The sequence below is a fragment of the Dromiciops gliroides genome, chromosome 4 (assembly GCF_019393635.1).
Source record: "Dromiciops gliroides isolate mDroGli1 chromosome 4, mDroGli1.pri, whole genome shotgun sequence".
Taxonomy (NCBI): Eukaryota; Metazoa; Chordata; class Mammalia; order Microbiotheria; family Microbiotheriidae; genus Dromiciops; species Dromiciops gliroides.
In genome coordinates, this window is record NC_057864.1 from 36,527,127 (window position 1) to 36,545,854 (window position 18,728).

At 36.7% G+C, this 18,728-nt stretch overlaps 1 protein-coding gene across 2 annotated transcripts in view; it reads left to right on the forward strand.

The window, feature by feature from the left end:
* Nucleotides 1–18,728, forward strand: part of ZNF644 (zinc finger protein 644) — a 103,489-nt gene that overhangs the window by 25,065 nt on the left and 59,696 nt on the right. Inside the window, exons 1-2 of one of the 2 annotated variants that reach the window (XM_044002752.1) lie at nucleotides 2,124–2,798; nucleotides 4,899–5,044. The exons of the other annotated variant lie outside the window; for it this stretch is intronic. The gene's annotated coding sequence lies outside the window, so the exon portion shown is untranslated. Of the gene's footprint in view, nucleotides 1–2,123; nucleotides 2,799–4,898; nucleotides 5,045–18,728 lie in introns of those variants that run through there. 2 annotated transcript variants of the gene reach the window in all.

Consider the following 18,728-nt stretch of genomic DNA (forward strand, 5'->3'; position numbering starts at 1 on the left):
CTTTTTGAATCCTGACTTGCCATGCTGAATATTGACTTTCCTTTCCAGCTTTTTGTCATATTAAAATTTGTTAAGCTTATCAGCTGTACTTTTATCTGTGTCATTGTTAGAAAATGTTCTTTAGTATAGGGCCAAGCTCATATTCTTGAGGCATTCCACTGGAATTCTCTGCCAAGTTGATATTGAACCATTTCTGAATCTGTTTGATTTGTATTTTGTATACATCTCTCCATTTCCTCCATAAGAATGGTATTAACTACTTTTTTGTCAAAGTCTGGGAATAAATCATATCTTTAGAATTCCCCTGATCTTAATAATAATAAGTTTAGGAAATGTCCAGAAAAAGGAAAAAAAAATGAATAAGTATGACCTGTCAAGCCATATTTGACTCTTTGTGATTATTCCTTTCTTTTTCATATTTACTAACAGTCTTTTAACTGATCTGGTCTAGCTCACTTGCCTATAATTTGCAGATTTTTCTTTTTTTGAAAATCAGGATGGTTGCTCTTTCCTAGTTCTTTGTCACTAGTCCCATTCTCCATGGTCTTTCATATATCATGAACAGTGACTTAATATCCACATCTACCAATTCATTCAGTGCTTGAGTATGTGGTTCATCTGTGCCAGGTAACTTGGATTCAGTGAGGGCAGCTAGAAGCTTTCTTGTCTCCTTAATTATCTTGGGTATCAGCTACATTGATAGATAATTAACTTTGTCAAAAAATGGAAATGAAGTTAGTTCGATAGGAAGCTGTGCTGGGTCTTTGCAATGACTCATTTCTTTTTCTAGGTGTTCACTAATTGTCTCTTTAACGATATATTCTAGAATTTTTGTCAAAAATTTTAAGACAACCTTACTGGTTTATATGTTTCTCCCTCTCCCCAACATGGTGATTTGAACTCATCAAGAACATCTCAGTGTTCACTAGTGCCAGCAATAGTACAACCTGAGTTATGTTGGGTATCAGCTCTGTATTAGTGTGTATGGAACGCTGGATCTATAGTCAGAAAGACCTGAGTTTAGATATGCTGAGTTCAGACATTTACTGTGTGATCCTGGGCAAGTCACTTAACCTCTGTCAGTGTCAGTTTCTTCCGTTGTAAAGTGAAGGTGATATATAGCACCTACCTCATAGGGCTGTTGTGAGGATCAGATGAGATATCAAATGTTTAGCATGGTTCTTTGGGAGATTGTTGTTCTTGGATATGGACCCCAGGGGGGAAACCCCCCAAAACTTAACCTCTCTCTCCACATAATTGACACATAGCTGTCTCAGAGTGGTTCCCCCCCAAAACCCTCCAAATCAGGGAGTTAATGGCTCTTTCCTTGGACACTAGTTCTTATTGACTATACCCCTAGGGTCCACATCACCATTCTTTGGAGTATGAGCAGCTGCAGCCTGTTGACAACATCCAGCTCAGTCGTATTGGGAATAGCTTCCTCTCTGTTGATTATCTCCAAATGTTTGGTGGGCCTTCACCATTTCTGCCTTTTGTGTTTTCCCATTGAAGCTTTTTTGTTTTCTCAAGGAACATTTCATGTTCTTTGATAATCTGGAGGGGAGTGGAAGGCTTTCTTCGGGGCCCTTTAGACTGAATTTAGAGCATAGGCACTAGTTGCCTTGGCAGTGGCTGATATAAGCTGACCACTCAGTGCAGGTTACTACAGAAGTCTTCTTAATTTCCACACTTTGCTGGAAGTGAGATTCTCATTCTTTGTCTTGACATTCACTTCCCTTAGAAAACTGCTGATGAGGACCTTCTGGTCTGTAGTTGTTCCTCCTCTTCTTGCCTTTTGATTGAATCTTGACAGTTGCTCCCAACTTCTGAACTCTCTGTCGCACACCTAGCTCGTCTTACCATGATCTACTCCTTTTCACATCTGTTTTTCCCCCCTCTTTAACTGGAGTTCTTATCTTTCTTTTTTTTTGGAGTTCTTATCTTTCAGCTCAAGTCCTTCATCTCCAACTCTCCACTTTGAGTTTTTCCTCATGTTCTCTCCAAATAATACCTGCCAAAATTGAATTTCTGGCCTGTTGTATCATTTCCAAACCTCTCCAGATCACCTTCACAATTTTTTCAGTTCAGTCTCTTTTTTCTATAACCTCCATAAAAGTTGGAAAAGAAAATTTAGCTGTTTTTTTAATTCATATTTATCCCTACTTTAGCTTTTTCAGAAGCATTTAATCTCTTTTAATAATGATCATATTGAGTAGTTTTGATAATGAAAACTGACCACATGGCAATCAGTTATTACAAGTGAGCAAAGGGTGGGGAGAATAAGTGTAAAGGGAACAGACATTTTTTGTCCACTTCATTTCTGGATTATGGCAGTAGACTTGCCAGAGACTTGAGACACTGTGATCGCCTAGAGTATTTTTTCATTGTTATGATAATCTGCCTAAAGAGGTTTTATCTAGTTCTGGCAATTCCTAGTTTTCTCTATCCTCCCCATTCTGTCAGTGTAACACAGTAAAATGAAGGTGGTTTAGAGCCATAAAATTTTAGAGCAGAAATGGCAGGTACCTGTTCAATGTGAAATGGTAATGATTATTATATGACAATTAGGATCCACTTCTCTACCCAGATGTAATCTGGTCTACCTGTGTAAAGCCTGGCCAGTGTACTTGGTGAAGGAGCAGAAAAATAAATCTTATTTTCAGGCTCAAATCAACTTTAGGACCGACATGCTTCTTCTCTGAACGAAGGTCTGACTGGCTCTGCTGACTGACCCTGTCTACTGTTCTCCATCCTCCTTGCACAACTTGAAAGAGAGCCAGTGGAACTCATTAATGGAGGTGGGTTGACTGGATTGTGAATAGGCAATCCAAGTTGTGTTTCGAAGCAGGATCAATTTTGGACTGTAAGAAATAAAAAATTCTTAAAAGGTGAGTTCTTTAAAGTTTGGGGATAGGGGTGGGGTAGGGAGGTGGGAAGAAATATCTGAATTGTCATAACAGTGGAAAAGTATTTAAGTGTCTACCAATTACTGGAAGGGCTCCTTCTTTTCTTTTCTTTTTTTCAGGGCATTAAGGGTTAAGTGACTTGCCCAGGGTCACACAGCTAGTAAGTGTCAATTGTCTGAGGCCAGATTTGAATTCAGGTCCTCCTGAATCCAGGGCCAGTGCTTTATCCACTGTGCCACCTAGCTGTCCCCTCTTCTTATTTTCTTTGTAAGCAGTATATTTCAAAATATTTTTGAATTTTTTGGTTGAAGACAGGAATATATGATTTCTGATTTTGGCTGCTTATATAAATGAAAAATTTTAAAGATTATTTCTAAATAGATTTCAAAAAACCTTTTAAAGTTCAGAATCAGGAACCTGGGATATATCACAGGTTATAATAATAGTGAGCATTTAAATAGTGCTTTAAGGTTTGCAACGTGCTTTATAGTTATCTTTAGATGTATTTGACTTCAGAATTTTGCATTTTAAAAATTCCTTATAAGCAATCTGAAACCTTTTACTTATTTTAATGCAGCCTTTATTTGTCTACACAGTTGATTTAGGCTTACACCTTCAATATTAGCTAATAGAGAACTAAGAGTTAGAGTGAATAGATAATACTTTGTAGAGGATGTTAGAGAGATGGCCGCTTCCAGTCTTAACATGAGACTGAATCAGGAAATGTTGGGACTGATACAAATTTAGAGAATAAAATGGTTTCCAGGGAAAAGTGCTGTGACAGCAACAAGATGGCTTGATTTTGAATAAGCTGTGCTCTTACACCAACTGAAATGTTACAGGGAAGAATGTCTTTGGGGATGTATGAAACCCAGTAGTTTCCCCAGTACTTTTCTGTATCAACAGAGCCTTTCTTTACATGTTAAGTGATTTAGATAGATTGTCCCTTCTGTTTTGTCTTTAAGTTACAAATATGTTTTCAAAAGCATTTGTGGTTCATAAAAACAACACTCGGAGCCTCCCTAAGTGTGATAGTGTGTGTATTTTTCTAGGATGTTTAATTTTTGAAAAGTGAAACTGTCAGCCATTTAAGTTTAATAGATAATCCTACAACTTTTCAGTTATGTTAAGTATAAAAATTTGGAAATTAAGGGTTTGATTTATAAAGTTTTAGATCTAAGAAAGTGAAAGGTTCTATAGAATAATAATATTCTTTACAAAATGAGATCTTTATCATCTTCTGTGAAGTTCCTGGGGAGAAATCAAGATAATGCCAGAGCTTGTTCTCCCTAATAGATTTTGAAGTACCTGAAACAGTTGTCAAATCATGTAGTTTTTGCATTTTAAAAAAATATTCTTAGATGTATTGTTTACTCATGCATATTGTTTGGATATGTGACCTAGTTTGAGACCTTGGATCCTTCCAGTTGTGTAGGCTTTTCTGAATTGTGAACAGCTCTGTTTGTTTACCCTTCTATCAGGTATTTTTTTCCCCTTGAACTGCTTCTTCAGCGTAATTTGAATTGATATTATGTGTTATTTATTTTTAAAAGTTTTATTTATGCCTTTTGTTTTTGAACCAGTCATTTTCCAATATATCCTCCCTCCTCCCCCCCCCCCCCCATGAACCTTCTTGTAACAAAAAGAAATGAAACCAGTCTCTTACCCTTTAATCTTGGGGGTGGGAGGTATGTTTGTGTTTCATCACATTTCTGTGGACTGAGACTGGTTGGCTGCCTTTGTCATTTTTGTTTACATTATTGTAGTTTATTTGTGTATATTGTGTTTTGACTTCAATATGTATCAGTTCATGAAAGTCCTATGTTTCTTTGAATCTCATTCATTGTTTCTTATACATCTTGACTGACATGCATTCATAATCCATTACAGTGATGAGCACCCACTTTGTTTCTAGTTTTTTACTACCACACAAAGTGCTTATATGAATATTTTGGTATGTATGGGGCCTTTCTTTTCTTTCTGTCTTCTTAGAGTAAGAAATGAGATGTCAAACCTTCTCAGAACTCTTCTGAGGAAAGGCCAGTTGTGCCAACAACCCTAAGTGGCCTTCATCCTCCCCTCCCGAGTCTACTTCCTCCCTCCCCCCAAAAAAAGGAAGACAGTTTTGAAGTTTCCAGGTAAGACCTCAAAAGTAAATTCTGCCAAAATTTCTGTGAAATCTCTTTCCTGTGTTGAATTTGAATAGTGCTTATTTTAACTATTTTAGTATAGAGTTAGATAAAGCAAATTTGAGTTTCTAGATCTGTCTATACAGAGAATGGTTGGAAGATTCAGGAAACCTATATCTTAAAAGGACATTTGTATATCTCTGATACCATTTCAACTGTAGCAATTTACAGGATGTTGAACGTAAATGCTGTCACATTGATTTATGGTTTAGTTTGTAATATATCCATATTTTTGGTGCACGGATAGAAAAACAGATACACGAATTCTCAAACTATTCCAGTTACCATTTAATTTCTGAATACTCTGTTTTCATTGTTATTGAGATTGGTGGTTGACATCCCTGCCTAGTTGATGCAAATCTATTTTATAATTTAGTTGAAACTTAGAATTAATGTAATAAGTAGCAGAGCTGGAATTTGAACCTAGATTTTCTGGTTCCAAGTCAAGCATGTTCTATGCTGTGATTGTTCCAAGCATAGGGAACTGCTTGAGTAAAACCTCTGGGTTAGTAATGGTCAGGACCAGAATGGAGTCTGGAGAATAATCCAGTTTTCCTGGAATTCAGAATATATTGAGTGGGTAGTGTGAAAAAGGTAGGGAAGCAAAGGGCTGGAATGAGATTGTTGGTGGTGTTTGATAAACTGTGATCAGATGTTTAAGATAGGTAATGTCTAACTACCATGAAGGTTTTTAGGTAGAGAAGCAAAATGATCAGTGATACAGTAGGAAAATTTCTTTAACAGCAGTAAAAAGGATGGATTAAAGAGGAAATGGACTGTTAAGTAGCTTTTTTTAAAAACAGTTTCAGCTAGGGGAAGTGAACTAGTGGAAAGTAGGAGGTAGATGATAGTATCATAAAGGAAAGATTTATTGGGGGTGAAGATTCAAAGATAAAAGAATTTCAAACCATGACTAAGAGGGGTGGTAGCTTTATTAGCTGAAATAGGGAAGTTAGAGCATAGGTTCTTAACCCAGTGGTCTCTGAATTCGTTCTTTAAAAACCGTTTGATAACCCTATTTCAAAGTAAATTGTTCCTTTTGTAAAGGTATAGCATTTTATTTTAGTCATTTAAAATTTTCATTCTGAGAGGAGTTTCACAGGCTTTGCCAGATAGACTGCCAAAAAAAGCCTAAGAACCTCTGAGTTAAGAGTGGGAGTCATTTCGAAGGAGGTGAAAAATTAGTTTGACACATTGAATTTAAGTATTGATGAAAAGATGTAGCATTTGGTTAGGAATATGGGACTAGGTCTAGAGAGATGTTGGGGATTGAAAGGTTTTAGGGTCATTTGAATAGAGGATGTAATGGGGTTAATAAAATCTCTTAATTGGAAAGAAGAGGGGAAGACACAAGGCTAGAATGGGGTTGGGGCAGGGAGGAAAACCCATGTTAATGGAACAAGATGATGACACCATAGTGATTTGTGTGATAGTAAAAGAATGAGGTCTTGCTTATATAGCTGGTGCTATGCTACAGAGGAATTGAGAATGGAATGACCACTCCCTCCTATCTCCCTCACCCTCTTTGACCTTGGAACATACAAATCTAGATAGTTATTTGACTTTTATGAGTTCATGCGCCTTGTGTGGCATAACTATTGTAAGCTTAGGACAGTACATTCCTAATGTTTTAGGTGAGTCTATTCCTTTATGTACCTTTTTCATTTGTTCTTTATTCTTACATCTCAAATGCTGAAATCCTGGAAAATTCATTCTTCCTTCCTTCCTTCCTTCCTTCCTTCCTTCCTTCCTTCCTTCCTTCCTTCCTTCCTTCCTTCCTTCCTCTCTCTCTCTCTCTCTCTCTCTCTCTCTCCTTTTTATTTTTAGCGAGGCTAGTAAGTGTTAAGTGTCTGAGGCTGGCTTTCAACTCAGGTACTCCTGACTCCAGGGCCAATGCTCTCTCCACTGCACCACCTAGCTGCCCTGGAAAATTTTATTACTTTGGAGGAATTGATGACACCTCTTAGATATACTTCATTTTGTTGAAAGTGTCCTAATCCTGAAAACTGTTGGAATTTTAAAATGAGAACTGAAGATGTATGGTCTGTGTTCTGGGGAATATAGTGGAAATCAACCACCATCTTAAGTTACTGAATACATTACAGAAAGAAATTAATGAAATAACAGCTCAGGAGAAGCACATCAGTCCATTATCTTTTTTTTTTTTTTGTCAGGCAATGAGGGTTAAGTGACTTGCCCAGGGTCACATAGCTCATAAGGGTCAAGTGTCTGAGACCACTCAGGCCCTCCTGAATCCAGGTTCAGTGCCCCTCCATTATCTTCTAGCTGAGGAATTTGTCTATGTCCTGTCATCTCTAATTGAATTGTAGAAAATTCTCTGGGTCATATGTTTGCTATTGTTTGTTTTTGCCCTGCTTTGAGTATGGTTGAAAAATAAAGTCTCCAAAGGTTAATTCCACAGCTGGACCCTGATAGCTTCAACTTTTTGTTGTTGTCTGCAGTGAGAGTAAGCATTATAGAGTACAGAAGAATGCCTACTTTGGATTTGGGAAGACCTGAAATTAACTTTGTGATTATGGGCAAGTCATTTAATTTCTTTGAGCCTCAGTTTTCTCATCTGTAAAATTAATAATGCTAGACAATGAACTGCCCTCAAGGATTTTCTCCTGGGGGAATGGCATTAATAATGCCTGTAGAACTTAAAGGGTTATTGTGGGACTTGAATGAGATTTTAGGATTCATATTTGCATATATTGTATATACATACATGTATGTGTGTGTATATATATTTCATTGTACATGTTTATCTGTGTGTGTGTTGCTTTCTGAACCTTAATAATATCTGACATTTTTGGGGAAGAAAAATTGTTCTTTTGAGATTCAAATAGCAAAAAATTCACCGTTGTATTCCTTGATGTTTTATGCTGTTAAAGAAATTCAATGGGGGCAACTAGGTGGCGCAGTAGATAGAGCACCAGCCCTGGAATCAGGAGCACTTGAGTTCAAATCCGGCCTCAGACTCTTAACACTTAATAGCTGTGTGATCCTGGGCAAGTCACTTAACCCCAGTTGCCTCACTAAAACAAAACAAAACAAACAAAAAAAGAAATTCCATGGAGATACAGATCACCAGTTATTGAGAATAAGCTTTGGGAGAAAAAGATGTAATGGGAAGTTCCTAGGTAATTGTGTTAAAATATATCCCAACTTAAAAAAACCAAAACAAAGCAAACCCCCCAGACCAACCAACCCTTGGCTTAATTAGAAAATTTTAAAGTAAAAAGTGGTTTCCCCTGAACACTGAGAAAACAGTTTACATTAAAAAGCACTTAACCTATGCTTGAGATTCATTCTCTTTACTTTATAAAAGCCTTTTGCATTCTCTCATTTGATCTTGTAATGTCAATAGAACAAATATTTTATAGATGAGGAAAGTGAGATTTTAAGGAGTTAAGTGATTTTTCAAGGTTACAAAGCCAGAGAATATTAGTAGTAAAATGCAGCTCAAGGGGCAGCTAGTTGGCGCAGTGGATAGAGCACCGGCCTTGGATTCAGGAGGACCTGAGTTCAAATCTGGCCTCAGACCCTTGACACTTACTAGCTGTATGACCCTGGGCAAGTCACTTAATCCCAACTGCCTCACCAAAAAAAAAAAATGCAGCTTAATACTTCTCCAATTACCTTTCCCTTGTAGGAAGGTTGCTTCCTATGGTAAGGCCTAAGAATTCTAATTGTTAAGTGGTGTGTGTGTACACATGTACACATATATAACGTACACATGTAAATTGATAGATATAGACATATATCTATATATGGAGGCCAAATACTGAACTTTCAAATAGATTTTTGAATTTCAGGTAAATTGTAATTTTTTCTTTTGGAGGGGAGGAAAATGTATGTGTTGGTCCAAGAAGGTGTCAGCTTTTTGTTTATATATTTGTTCATCAATAAAACTTATAATAAACTGATTTTGTTGTATACATAGTAATAATTATAGAGTTAAGTGTTTGCAAAGTTCTTAACATACATTATCTTATTTGAGTATTATAGTAACCCTGAAAATATTTTGAGTATTATCTCCATATTACAGTTGAGGGAATTGAGTTTAAGAGAAACTAAGTGACTTCTCAGTAGCCACACAGATAGTAGTATTAGAGGTGCAATTCCAGCCCAGGTTTTCATTACTCTAAAGTCCAGTGTTGTATCTACTTTAATTGAACTGCTTACAAATATTGAGAAAACCATGATTGAATCCTAGTTCAGAGTTAGCATCTTGGGTTATATTTAAGATTTAATTTATAATGTAAGCATTCTATCTAGGAGTACTTTAAAGGCAACTGCAACAGAGTGCTAGAGGTCTTCTGCAAGAGGTTAATAGATGGTCTTTTTTTTGTGTGTGTGAGGGAATTGGGGTTAAGTGACTTGCCCAGGGTCACACAGCTAGTAAGTGTTAAGTGTCTGAGGCCCGATTTGAACTCAGGTCCTCCTGAATCCAGGGTTGGTGCTCTATCCACTGTGCCATCTAGCTGCCCAGATGGTCTTTTTTTTGACAGAAGAGGGTAGAGATTTTGTGAGTGTACCCTAAGGCTTGGTCTTGTAGCACATTTCTACCCTGCTTCAGCTGTTTAATCTTCATTCATTCATTCATTCATTGCCATTTTATTTTATTGCTTATCTTTATTTAGATCACTTTGAGATGTGGGGAAAAAAGTTAATGGGTCCTAGTACCTGAGGGCTATAAAAAGAAAAATAGGAGAAAATTGAATATGTTCAAAAATTTTTTCCAAATAAGGCTTCCTTTTATAATTATATCTCTGGAAATCTAATTGAAGAATTGATATGGAAACAGAATTAAGGAGACATCTTTGTAGTTTGGGTTTGCCTAAATATAGTAGGACTTCATACCTAGAATCATAGACTCATACAGTGTTAAGGATAAAAGGTAATTTCAGTGATAGTAAATGATTAGTGTGATCTCATGCAGTGGTTTAGTATACGAAGTCTTATGTCCTTCCTATATAATTGCCTTCTTTCTGAGAAAGAAGAGAGTATTTAGTTATAAAAATTTAGGAACCAGAGATTACAGCAGCAATTGTTCAAAGATAGCTTTTTAGTAGCATAGTTGTTGGTGTAGAAAAGGATGAAGGTGTGATCAGTTCTTTTCATAGTATGCCCACTTATAGTCTGAAACTAGTTTTCTGCTTAACCTTGCTAATGATGGAGCCTCTTGGGATCTCTTCCCTCACTGCTGGCCTTGTATGAAAAAACTCACCAGCTTTTTGAGTACTGTACACCTAGCTGGTCTATCTAACTCCTGTTATACTGCAATGGTTAATATACTTTTCAGAGGATTGGCAGTGTTTGGAATCTTTGGAAAATTGTGGTGTATAAGAAAGGGTGTCCGAGCAGGATGGGACAATGGCAAAAGTTACATTTTTCAAAGAGGAAAGGGAATGGGGTCTTTAATAAAAAGCCAGTGAACTTAATTTTGATTTTTGGTGAAATTTTAGAATGTTATTTAAAGTATAGCTTGTGTGTAGTATAGATTCATCAAGGACAGATTGTGTCAGATAAACTGTTTTTTTTTTTTGGACACAGTTACTAGCTTGGGATCATGTTTTTTAAAAAAGAAATCTTTCAGTAAAGATTTTGACAAAAGTTTATCATGATAGGTTTTCTTTTAGACAAGTTTGAGAAATGTCATTTGAGCAGTTAAGTATCATAGTGGTAGGTCAGGAAGACCCAAATTCAAATTCTGCCTCAGGTAATTGTTAGCTCTATGAATTTGGGCCAGTCTGCCTCAGTTTCCTCATCCATATTAAAGAGATAATAGCAGTCATTTCATGAGGTTGTCTTAGGATCAAATGTAAAGTGTTTTGTAAATGTTAAAACCATCATGGTATGGATTAAAAACAGGTTGAATAACTAGACCCATAGTTTTCTGTCATGTTGGATGTTTCCAGTGTTGTATTCTTGGGCTTTGCTTTTATACTGTTTAACCATTTTAATCATTGATTTGAGAGAAGGCATAGGAAATATAAAGATGATTGACAGTGGTTGAAAAGGGAATGCTGTCCTGGATAATAAAATAGGATCTAAAATGGATCTTGATGTGCTGAATCTAAGAAGATAAAACGTAAAATAAGATGAAAGTCCTACATTTTGAAACACCAGCTGCTTAAATACAAGATGGCAGAGACCTGGCACACAATACTTGTTTGTGGAAAAGACCTAGAGGTCTGAGTCTGCCTTTTACATGTTCAGAAGATGGAAGTTAGGCCAAGTATCAAAGGATGAATATGAAGGCATAGTCCTCTAGGAATTGCAGTAGGAGCACTAAATCTCAGAATGATTTGAGGTTAGGGGAAAAAAGCAAAGGACAAAAAAGATAGTTTTTTGAGGGGAGGGAGGGTAGTTGAGTTACAATGAGGTTAAAAGAGGAGGATCATAGAAAGCACTAGAAGTTGGAGTGGATGGGTGAAATAAATAATAATGACAATAGAGAGAAAACGGTTCATCTTATTTTGCTTCTATTTTATCTGCTAAGGATAATATTTGGACAGGAAAGGACAGAAGGAAGATGGTGAATGATTAGTTGAGTAAAGCTATAGCAAGAGCACCAAGTTGCTTTTGACTTTGTCACCAGTCTTAGATGAGCAACATTCCATGGTATGATTCTAAAATAGGCAGATTTGGGTCTAGCACTACTGCCATTGATCTTTGAAAGAGAACAGTAGAGTGGGAGAAGTACCCCTGGATTAGAAAAGGGTAAATGTCCTGTGAGATTAAAAATTGGATATTAGATCATAAATCTCCCCTACTTAACCTTTCCCTTAATTTATCTCCCAGACTAGTAAATGGAAGAAGCTTTTGGTTTTCTAGATAGACCTTTTATTGTTATGGTAGTCACAAGGTGATGTTGATTAGAAGGATAGGAAAGTAGAAACACAATACAAATTGTCTTAAGTCTAAGCTTAGTCTATATTCCTTATAAAAACTCACCCAAACCTAAAGGTCACCTTTGGAGAGAGCGAGATCGTCAGGAGCCAGCCAAAAGCCCCACTCTCCACCCCAGAAGTCGAGTGCGCCGCAGGCAGTCTGACGTGCGCAGCAGGCGGACTGTTCGTCTCCTCCCCAAAAGGGTGGTCCTTCAAAAACTGGCGTCTTTCAGTTATCCTAACCGACTGTTAAAAAACTTTCATATTTTTTACCACAGTCCCAACTTTCTAAAATGAGAAAAAATAGAATCTGCAGTCTGTAGGTCAGTGAGTTTGACTTTTGACATCTGGCAAAAGCCATAAAAACATTTATTTATTAGATGGTCCATTAGTGACCATCTAGGAAAGGAAAAGATATTCACAAAGTGAGTCAGTATGGCTTCATAATTAACCTCAGTTCCTTTTTTTGGTTAGGGTTTCCAGACTGTTAAGTCAGGTGAATGTTGTAGATACAGTTTCCCTAAATTTTTAGTAAGCATTGACAAAATCTCTCCTGGTAGAGAGTAGGTTAGGGTGTTTTAAATGCATTTAAAACTTGTTGAATGGCTGAACTCAGAGTAGTCATTGTGTGATGTCAAGTTGGAAAGGAGGTCTTTAGTGGAGTGTACTAGGTTTGTGTGCTTAACCATGTATTTGTCAAACATTTTTTTGGGGATGGGGCAATGGGGGTTAAGTGACTTGCCCAGGGTTACACAGCTAGTAAGTATCAAATGTGCCACCTAGCTGCCCCCATTGTCAAACATTTTTATCAGTAACTTGGATAAAGGAATGCTTATTATATCTACAGGTGGCACAGATCTTGGAGGAATAGATAACAAGACCAGAAAGGGATATATTTGGCCCAGTCTTACATAATGAAACATAATAAGGATTAATGTAAAATCCTATAGAGGGTCCAACAAATGATTCTGTTTGCAGATGCATCAAAACTGTGGAACATTGCTGAGTTCCTTGAGACCAACAATTTTACTGAAGAATTCAGTGTCTGAACTTGAAAAGGGGCAGCTAGAGTGCTGGGCCTGGAATTAAATGACTTGAGTTCAAATGTGGCTTCAGATTACTAGCTGTTTAAACCTGGGCAAGTCACTTAACTCTGTTTGCCTCAGGTTCCTCGTCTGTAAAATGAGATAGAGAAGGAAATGCAAACCACTCCAGTGTCTGCCAAGAAAACTCCAAGTGGTGTCACAAAGAGTTAGAAATAATTGAAAACAATTGAACAAAAGCAAGAACTTGAAAAACAGAATGAAGAATGCCTTACTGTTTATTTAGTTATGCAATCTGTAGAGTTGGTCCATCATAACCTGACCTCATCCTATCTTTCCAGTCTTAATACGATTTATTCCCTTCACCTTTCCTAATGCAATCTGCAATCTTGTGACAATGGCCTCCTTGTTGGAGTGCATCTTCTGACTCAAGGAATTTTTTTTTCTGATTTTCTCCCTCCTTACCTTCAGCTCTGTTTTTTTTTCAAGTCTCAACTAAAGTCCCATCTCCTGCAAAAAGCCTCTCTCTAATTCTTCCTTAATCTTTGTGCCAATTTATTCTGTGACTGTCTTCTTTGTATATAGCTGTTTGCATGTTGTCTCCCCCATTCGATTGTATGCTCATTGATTGTTTTGCTCTTGTATCCTCAGTGCTTAGGTTGTTAGCTTAATACATTTTAGTTGATTGGTTGATTGATTAGATCTTGGAGTAATAGATTGCAGGTTGAATTGCCTTTGGGAAATCATGCAGTATTTTCTAATAGTTTCACATTTCTTCTTGAAATAAAGGCCCATCTTTCTTTTAAGTAGTTTAGCACTTTAAATCAATTTTCATAGACCTTTTTGTTTTTATATCACCTAATATCCTCCAGTACCATCATCTTTCCCCCTCTCAAGAACTAGCCTTTATAACAAAGAATTTTAGAAAATAAAGAGGGAAAAAAACCCATAGGAAAATCAATTTAATATATTAAAAAAATTTGACAGTGTTTACAAATGTCCTTGGTTCTGTAAAGGAGTTGGGAAATGGGTATCTCATCTCTCTTGGTGGGGAGCAGGCTTATTCTTTGGAAATTTTTTTTTTGGGGGGGTGAGGCAATTGGAGTTAAGTGACTTGCCCAGGGTCACACAGCCAGTAAGTGTCAAATGTCTGAGGTCGGATTGAACTCAGGTCCTCCTGAATCCAGGGCCGGTGCTCTATCCACTGTGCCACCTAGCTGCCCCTATATTCTTTGTAATTTTGCAATATTTGTTGTAGTTGTACTTCTTTCTTTAAGTCAGGAATATTTATCTTTGTGGGTTCAACTGTAGCCTTAGATATTTCTTAGCTATGTGACCCTGGGCAAGTCACTTAACCCTGTTTGCTTCAGTTATCTCAATTGGTAAAATGACCTAGAGAAGGAAATGGCAAACCATGCCTCTTTCGTTATTAAGAAAACCCCAAATGGGGTCACAAAGACTTGAACATGACTGAGCAACAATAATTACTGTGTATATTGTTTCTTTGGCTCTGCCTACTTAATCAGTTTGCTTGAGTTCATGTAAGTCTTTTTATGCGTCTCATGCTTTGCATACATTCATCACATTAGTCATAGAGTACAGTAATTTTTAGTACACTCATATTACCATTATTTGTTTAGTTATTCCCCAACCTGTGGAAATCTTTGTTTCTAGTTCTTTGCCACCACAGAAAGTGGTGCTACAAGTGTTTTGGTTTATATAGAGCCATTCTTTTTATTAATGACCTACTTGGTGGGGTGTGTGTGTGTGTGTGTGTGTGTGTGTGTGTGTGTGTGTGTGTGTGTGTGTATCTGTCTTAAAAATTAAAGGTTTTTTTGAACATGACAAACACCAATACATACACAAATTTCTGTATACAACGAAGTACAGTGAAAGAGGATTATGTATAAAACTGCAAAATTCCATTGCGTATTTTTAAAGCATTTATTTAGCATATTTGAAAACTGTCTTACTCATCTGTGTTTTCCTCTGAGCTTCCTCTTCCCTTATGTGCATTTTTCAGTTATTTTATTGATGCTTAGTGTAGATGGGCTAAATGCATTCACATATCGGCTGTTGGAAACTGTACATTTCATTCAGTATTTCTAGGGCATCGCTGACAAAAGAGTCAACCAGTTGGTTAGCAAGCATTTATTAAGCACTGTTATGTGTTAGCACCAAGCTAAGTGCTGGAAATGCAAATAGAAACAGAAAGAAAGACAGTCTTTGCCCTCAAGGAGTTTACATTCGAATGGGGAGAGATACTGAAAAGGTTGCTCAAAAAGTTGAGGGGGGGGAGAGAGAAAGGTAACTGATCAGGTGAGCTGGGGAGGGATGAGGTAGGGTGGGAAGGAGATGGAGGAAGAAGATACATGGCAGAGAGAACACTATGAAGATCAGTCAATAGTTCAGTCTGGAGAAAGATGAAGACGTTTTTGGCCCAGGCCTCTTTAGATGGGAGATTCTGGGAAGAATTAGTCAATTAGAAATTGAGGCCACAGTGGCAGAGGGTACTTCTAATGTGAGTAGTCCAGGAACAGATTTAGCTTCTAGGGTGAAGAGGGTTCTGTGGATCAGAAAATCCTATGGGGATGGATGAGATGGAGAAAATGTTTCATTAGTCCCATAGAGTTGTGGATTGGCCTTTGCATTGATCTGAGCTCTTAAGCATTTTGTGGTAGTTTGCTTTTATATGGTTTTAGTTATTGTACAAATTATTCTTCTGGATCTGTTCATTTCATTCTGCATGAGTTCATACAAGTCTTCCTAGGACTTTTTCAATGCCTTCCTTTTGTCTTTTCTTTCTTTTAAATTTTTTTGTCCTTTTGTCTTTTCTTAAAGTGCATTAATCCATTACATTCATCTACCAAAATAGGTTGTCATTCTCCATTTGGTAGGCATCCCTTTAATTTCCATTTATTTGCTATTATAGAAAGAGTTGCTAAAAACATATATTTATTCCTTGATCTCTTTGAGGTATATTTCTATTTGTGATATTTCTAGGATTAGGAGTATAAATAGTTTTTTGGGCATAGGTGCACACTTCCATGTCTGGACTAATGCTCAGCTCCACCAGCAGTGCATGAATGTGCTTGTTGTCCTTCAACTTTTCCAACATTTGTCATTGCCAGTCTGATGGTTGTGAAGTAGAATCTACATTGCTTTAATTTGCATTTCTTTATTTTTAATGTAAAAACTTTACCATATGGTAAGGAATTGGAAATTGAGGGGATGCCCATCAATTGGGGAATGGCTGAACAAGTAATGGAATTCTATTGTGCTGTAAGAGACGATGAGCAGGCAGATTTCAGAGAAAGCTGGAAGGACTTGCATGAATTGATGATGAGTGAGAGGAGCAGAACCAGGAGAACTTTGTACACAGTATCAACAACATTGTGTCTTGATCAACTGTGATAGACTTGATTCTTCTCAGCAATACAGTGGTCCAAAATACTTCCAAAGGACTCATGGTGGAAAATACTCTATAAATCCAGAAAAAAAAAAACTGTTGAATCTGGATGCAGATTGAACCATACTATTTCTATTGGGTTTTTTTGTTGTTGTTTTTCTTTTTTGAGATTTTTCCTTTTTGCTCTGATTCTTCTCTCATTACATGACTAATGCAGAAATACGTTTAATGTGATTGTACATATATAACCTATATCAGATAGCTTACTTGCTGTCTTGGGGAGGGAGAGGTGGGATGGAGAAAAATTTGAAAGTAGAAATCTTATAAAAACATTGAAAAATATCTCTAAATGTAACTAGAAAATAATAAAATGTTTATATGGGGAAAACATTACCATATTAGTCATTTTGTACAAGAAAACTTGAATAAAAGAAAAAATGAAAGAGTAAAAAATAGCATGCTTCAGTCTGTGTTCAATCAATATCAGTTCTTTCTTGGGAGGTGGATTGTATGTTTCATCATTAGTCCTTTGGATTGTCTTGGATCATAGTATTGCTGAGAATAGTTATCATTCACAGTTCTTCATCAAATATTGCTATTATTGTGGACAACATTCTTGCTTCTGCTCACTTCACTATACATCAGTTCATACAAGTCTTTCCAGGCCTTTCTGAAATCATCCTGCTTGTCATTTCTTATTGCACAATAATATTCCATCACCTTCACATATCACAGCTTGTTTAGCCATTCCCCAGTTGATGGGCATTCCTTTGATTTCCAATTCTTTGCCACCACAAAAAGAGTTACTATAAATATTTTTGTACAAATAGCTCTTTTTCTCTTTTGGGGAATGTCTTTGGGATATAAACCTAAGCAGTGGTATTGCTGGATTAAAGAGTTGCATTTCTTTAATTATTAGTAATTTGGAGCATTTTTTTCATGTTCTCGATAGCACGTATTTCTTCCTTGTTCATGTGCTTTGGCCATTTAGCTATTTGAGAATGGCTCTTGTTTCAGATTGTGAATTTAAAAAATTATTCTGAAAACTTCATTTCTGTATAATTGCTTTCTTTTGTAATCTTATCTATTTTATTTTATGCATTTAAAAAGTTATTCAAAGGATTCCAGAGACCTCTCCAGACTGTCCAAGGATTACATGACATGAAAAAGGGTTGAGAACATGTGCTATGCTTAGGACACATGCATCTTACACTCCTTCAATAACCTTTAATTGAGGTATGGAGTGGGGGAAGGAAGGATAGAAACAGGAATAAGAGGTTACCTCCTTGTGGAAGAAGAAGGTAGGAGCAGTGTCTAGTGGCATCTCACTTGTCATAATCCAGAAGAGACAGAAAGCCATACCTCTCTACCTATGTTAAATTGTTGGGTGGAGGACAAACCTGCAGGAGAAGTAAACTATTTTTAATCTTTTCAACCACTGGAAGGGAAAGGCTTGGGCTAAAGCAAGCATCACACATAGCAAAGACCAAATGACATTCGATTCGAGCTTGTTAGTTACAGCCACTTTATTCATGGCCATTTATCTAGTTGGATACTGGCAGTGTTACTTAGCTGCCCTGGGTTTCCCCTCCAGGGAATTCTATCTTCCTCTGCATTTTGTAAGGATAACTTTTTTGGAGATACTTCAAAGAGAACCATTACTAATGAATTCTACTAAATGTTCTAAAATATTGAAATCCTAAGAAAGCCAGAGGGTCAGATCTGATCTTCACAGTGGTAGGTCAGAAACCCTTTCATTGTCTTGTTTAAAACACAGGAAGGTATGTAATTTGTTCAGCAGTCTTTTTTTTTTTAATTCTCAAAAGTTGTGCTCATATTAATACTTTCTACACCTTTGTGGATGTAAAAAGCCAAACCCCATAAACCAAAACGATTATGTAGCGAGGGAGACAATCCAGATTTGTACAAAATAGTCTGTTTAAAACTGTTTAAAAGCTAATTTATAGTTTGAAAAGGAAGACAGATTAGATTTATAGGTAGTTCTTAAGAAAGCTCTGATTTGATTTGTAGATTTTAATTTATAACTGCATTAAAATGACTTTACTTAAGAAGCACAGCAGTAAGCTGACAACCTTTGCATTTGTTTTTGAAGGTGTATTTTAATTTCTGATTGGATTAATCTTATAGTTGGATGGTGATAAAACAACACCTGGGTAACCAGAAGGCAGTTTTTCTATGAGTTAATAGAGACACTGCCCCAAAGTGACTTTGAATTAGGTTAAAATTTTTGTGTTTATCAAGATTCTTTCCATTAAAAAGTG